The following is a 6,000-nucleotide window of genomic DNA, read 5'->3' as shown; positions in this document are numbered from 1 at the left end:
AGAGGCAGAGGGCTGGTCGGCTCTGGGTGATTAGGCCCTCAGCTTGGCATTCTGGTACCACATATTTGGAATCTCAGTTCTGGAAACTTCTCAAGTCTCCTCCCTGTCCCATCTTTAACGTGAGGTGACTGCTCTCAGGGATTGACAGAAACGTCCCTCTTGATACTGCCCAGAGTGGAATAAAAGAATAAGACAGAGAACCTTCAAATGTGACTCCTCCCCCCAACACACACACACACACACACACACACACACACACACACACACACACACACACACACACACACACACACAGAGGAGCTCCAAGCCCGAGAGCTGAGGAGGGAGGAGGCTCTTTCTCTGTCTCTAGCCTTCACCATCTCCTGCTGATTATTGATGGGCAGGGTCTCCGTTTGTGCTGCCTTTCTGGTCAAAACTGAAAGCTTCAGCCTTCTGATCCATTTTCCCTTTTTTTCTAGAAGCAACTGGACCTGAGGCTAGAGGAACCTATCTATTGACTCCAGAACTGGGCAGTCAGAAGCCCTTGATAAACAAATACCACCCCTGTGAAGCTGGCCGGCGTCCTCCCATGACCCAGCAACACCATGAACCCAACAACCAGCAGCTGGAGGACAGCACAGGAGAGTCGTGAACGCCTTCTCCGGCATTGGCTACTCTGGGGAGGGTACGTGGGGGATTAAGCCATTAAAGGCAGTTTTTTATGAAAAACATTCAGAGAACGCTTCTTAGTGATTAAAAAACACATACCTTCGGAGATCTTTCAGGCTTCTGCTGAAAGCAGGCTGGGAGAGGTGACTCACCCCAGTCATGGTGCAGGGGGGGAAGGGCTGAGACCTCTGAAGGTGGAAGCCAGTCTGCTCAAGTGTTCCCAGGTGACTCGAGTACGAGAATTGGACTGCACAGTCTCAAAGGTAAAGCGGGTGAGAGCCTGAGCACACTCCCTCAGCCTTGGGTTTGAGCCTTTCCAGGTAAGAGAAAGTTCGTTCCTCAAGAGCTGGGTGATAGAAACTCACCTGGGGACCTTCAACGTCAAAGCCCCAGGGGATATGCCCACAGAGTTTAGGTACAAATAAATGGTTTTAGTACTGTCTCCCGAACTCAATACACATCTGTGAGACATTTAGGGGGTTCTTTAGGTTCTTTTCACCGTTTGATGGTGGCGAGCAAACTGAGGATGTCAGAATCAATCACACGAGGAAGGACTTGGCTGAGAGGAATCTCAAGCCCCAAAGGATAACTGAGGTCAAAGGTGGTGGCTCTTAAGACCTGAGTTCCTTACTTCAAAAAGGACCAAAGGGAAAGCCAGAGAAAAAGGAGACTTCCTAGAAAGCACAGGGTGTCCCAAGTTTCTAATAAAATCTTGGGGGTCTAAGGAAAGCAGATGCCTGGGAAATAGGTTCATACGCAAAGCATTTGTGTGTGCCTGAGTTTTGTTGGCTCTGTGAGCAATGGCTCACCTTTCACCAGACAGATTAGGGGAACCTGGTGCTCCTGAGCGGAATCTGTTCTACCCAGCACTTGGTGGCGGCTGTAAGGCGTCCCCAGGGCATCATGGCCAGGCATCCCAGCAGTAAGCTGCTCTTGGGCATCTGGGATGTGAAAGAGACAGATCATAAAGTGGACTACAGGTTCAGGCTGTCAAGAAGGCAAGCTGCCCCTAGCAGACCAGGAAAAGCAGTGTGGAACTCTGTGAAGGCCACGCATCAGGATCCCACAGGTATGGTAGGGTAGCTCATTATTTTGAACCTTCTCTTCCTGTCACAGGCTTTTACATCCCTTCCAGAGTTTGAGGACGTGCGCCTGTATATCAAACATTTGGTGGCATGCTTAACTCAAATATTAAGAGTGGCAGACAGTTTTGCTCATTGAGAACCTTCCCCCATGCTCCCTTGCTCTAGTATCTAGGACTTGTTCAGGGCAACGGGCAAGGTCAAGTCTCCATTTTCTCTTTGGTTCAAGCAACCATAATTGGGAAGGGGCAAACTTCCCCTTTAACTAGCAGTTTCAGAAGTCAGCAGTGTCTATGTGTTGCTGACATTAAGTGGACAGAAGGCAGGGGATACTGGGCAACCCCTCCCATTGTACGGGAGAGTCCCTGCTCACCCCTGCTCACCCCTGCTCACCCCTGCTGACAGAGTATCCAGCCCTAACCAGCAGTAAAGCTAAGGCTGAAACCTGGATCTGAGGAAAGGCCTTGACCAGAAAAAATGGGAAGTGGAGACAAACAGCCTTGTAAGTATGTGACCTGGCACGGTCAGCAGCAGCAGCAGCAGCAGCAGCAGCAGAATTCAGGAACTACTTGAGGCTTTTTAAGGCTTTTCTGGACAATCAGCAGGAATTCAAGGGAACATTAAAGGTATTAGACTTAAGACAGACTCATCAATGGATGGCGTTAAGTAGCTTTTTGGCAAGATGTGGCTCTAGTTTGGGTATAAAATGTTCCTGGAGGCTTATGTGTCAGAGACTTGGTTTCTAGCTGACTTATATTACAAAGAAGGCGCCTGGACACAAAGTCACTGGTCTTAGCAACCGATAAAACCATTGATGAGTTGAATGGTCTATTAGAAAGTGAGGCAAAGGAGGGAAGGAGCCGGCCGGCACTTTGAGAGTACCATCGTTCCTGCCGTCCCTTCCTCTCCACTAATGAGCTATGCTGGATTTCCCACGTGCCATCTGCCAATGACATTCTGCCTTAGCACAGGTTCACCACAGAACCAAGTGACGGAGACCTCTGGCACTGAACCTCCGCCATCCAAGTTATTTTTAGAACAAGACTTTGTGCATGGGTCCTTTGCCTGCATATAAATATGTCTGTGCACTACATGCACGCTGTGCCCCGGTGCTGTCTGAGGATAGAAGATGGAATCCTCTGCAAGTTGAATACTAAGAGGTTGTGCGCCACCACATGGTTGCTGGGAATTGAACCCAGGGCCACTGGAAGAGCAGCCTGCACTTTTTAACGGTGGGGTTGTTTCTCAAGCCCCCATCTCAGGTATCTTATCACAACAAAGTTAAGTTACACAGGTGTGACACGACCGAAGTAGGAGGGTCGGGATAAGGCCTGGGAGGGACTGAAGTGTGCAGGTGGGAGAAATGGGAGCATCTCAAGAGTGGTAAACTGGGAGCCTCACGCCTGTCAATTCCACTCTAGGATGAGGCAAGCTACATATTAAAGCCTCCAAAACCGAAGCAGAAGTTCACACAGCTCTGGAAAGAGACAACAGAGTTATCTGGATAGGCCACACTTTATTTCCTCCTGTATACTTTTAGGATGAAGGGGAAAAAAAAAATCTCGATTCCATCAAAATTTCAGCTGATTCTGACATTTCACTTTAATAACTAGTGAGTTCACAAACCAATTGGTCCCTTAATGTAGGCCAAACCCTCCATGGCCACTAGTGTCTTGAGAATAGAAATTAACCCTATTTTACTGAAGTATGTTGCTAATCTTTCGATTGATATTTCTAGGAATTAGAAAATTAAGAATTAAATGAAAAAAATATTTAGTTTAGCAATAAAGGAGATTCAATGGAATCTTTTGAAAATGCACTTACACTTGAGGGATTTTAATTTTTATGGATTTAAATGTTTACCTAAGCCAATTAAATTCTTAACACTCAGCTGTATCCTTTGCGAAGTGGAGATAACAGCGCCCACACTCCTAGGACCATGGCTGATTAAAAAGATTACGCAAAGGAACTTCTCTTTGTATCATGGCGGTCACAGAGCTTGAGGCGGTTCCTAACTTAAGGCTTCTGCTCTGTCTCTACACTGCTTGTTAGGAACATTTCAGCCATGTTGGACTTTACAATGAATCAGAACCAGGAGGCTGGCTAGGTAGAGGAGCAAATTACTTCTCAGCAGCTCTAAGATTCTTCTGAGCTCCATACAGTCCGTAGAGGTATTCGCTTTCATGGATGGGAAAAACAAGACTTAAGTACAAAGACAGGGAAGTAGGCACCCTCCTTAAGGAAGGCAGGAAAAAAATGAATTACAAGGGCTGCCCAAGGCTAGAAGTTAATGGAATTCTATCACTGTGTCTTGGGAGATTTGTAGGGCCTAGCTCAGAGGCAACCTGGGCTCAATTATTAGGACTTGGAACTGCTAAGAACTCAGATGAACTCCGAAAGGTGGTACAGTCCTCTTTGCTGGTCAACTTCAAATTAAAAATCTCTGAATGACAGAGACAGTGGTTCTCAACCCCTGTGGATATCAGATACCCTGCGTACCACAGATGTTTATATTATGATTCGTAACAGTAGCAAAATTAGCTATGAAATAGCAACAAAAATAACTTTATGGTTGGGGTCAGGTCACTGCAACAGGAGAAACTGCATTAAAGGGTCATTCATAGCATTAGGAAAGTTGAGAACCATGGATCTAAGTGGTCCCATCTTTTTCTTGGAGGGTTGTACCAAAGCGTGTCCAAGTAGTGGTGGCAGAGGGATGGCTGTAGATGATACTCCTGAGGAAGGTTTTAAAACTGTGTTTCTTGGAGAGAGATTATACAAGGGGCAAGAACTGAACTTACAAGGAGAGAAATGAAGAACAAGAAAGGCCTGTCTACTCTATGCTAGCCTTGATTATAAGCTGACACCAAGATTTATCTTATAAAAAGAACTTGGAACCACCTGTTTAGGAGAGATATGACCAGAGAGAGGTAGGTCTCACTTCGAGTCTCTTATCTTGAGAATGAAACCTTATACCACTGTTTTAAATGCAGCCAAGAAAGGCCACTGAGAACAGCCCAGGAAAAGCATGTTTTTGGACATTGCTTTCTCAAATGTGAGCAGCTCTCAAAATATGAATTCGGTGAGCCTTCATCATTTTCTGAAAGATAACCTGGAAAAGATCTGTGTAGTTTTGAGGTAAGATCTTCCAGTTCCCATTCAGCATTTCCACTAGAGACGTAAAGAACGTGTGGCATCACCAAGCACCCACCAGTTGTCATCTAACCCAAACATAACCAAGTCTTTGTCATTGTCCAATCCTGGTTTTCCTGTAGCTTAGATACACAAAATTCCTTAACGTAACAAAGGCTATCAAGTTAGCAGCTCTAACGACTGTGGGCGCAGCTTGGTGGTAGCACTTGCCTACCATTGTGTGTGTCCATTGCCATGATTGGATGAAACCAAACCAAAAGGACAGTTGGATACTTGTATTCTCAGTACTCAAGAGGAGGGATTCTGAGTTTGAGGGTAGCCTGGGCTATGCTCAGCCACAATCTTATAACTTTAAGTGCCATTTCCCAACACCATGATTATTATGCATAAAACACCGTCAAAGCAAGTTTTTGCAGTTCACATGAAACAAGGAACAGATCTAACTTTCCTGTGGTTTTCAGCTGCCTTTCAGAACATTTCACCTTGTGAATGTAAGGACTTCCCACCAAGTCTGAGTTACTTACTGACTCTATTGCTTACGCAGACTGGGTATAGCTAAAGAATATATTGAGGTCATAAAATTATACTTCACTCTCTAATAAACTTCGGCTTAGCTAATTTACAAACATTTGTTAGAATAAGCTAACTAACGCATTTATCTACACTATTCAGTAGCTATCATATATACTTCAGCAGTTCTTACCTGACTCAAGTACACCTCAAACTAGCCTTAAAATTGTGGGGAGAAATCAGGTCAAAATCTCACTGCCTTTCATCTTGGGAAATGTCACAAAAAGTTATGATCCTTGGGGGATTTAGAATAGGAATACCTATAATTTAATTCCCAGTTTAAAGCAATTATTCTCTCTTAAAGTCTCAGAATCACATAAGGAAATTCAAAATTTCACTTTTGAGTATAGGCAAGTAATTTTTAGCTGGTTGAAGAACATTCCTAATTTAACCGAACTTCCATCAGTCTAAGTTGTCTTTTAAGGACTATTTAGCCTTTAAGATGACTGTGGTGGCTTCAAACTTAACACACACATAGAGCACTCAGCAGACACATGCATTGTGGATTTGAAGGTGAAAAAAAGTACGTTAGGACTAGGGAGATATG

The sequence above is a fragment of the Rattus norvegicus genome, chromosome 18 (assembly GCF_036323735.1).
Source record: "Rattus norvegicus strain BN/NHsdMcwi chromosome 18, GRCr8, whole genome shotgun sequence".
In the NCBI taxonomy this organism is placed as follows: Eukaryota; Metazoa; Chordata; class Mammalia; order Rodentia; family Muridae; genus Rattus; species Rattus norvegicus.
Note: the sequence above shows the minus strand (reverse complement) of the source record.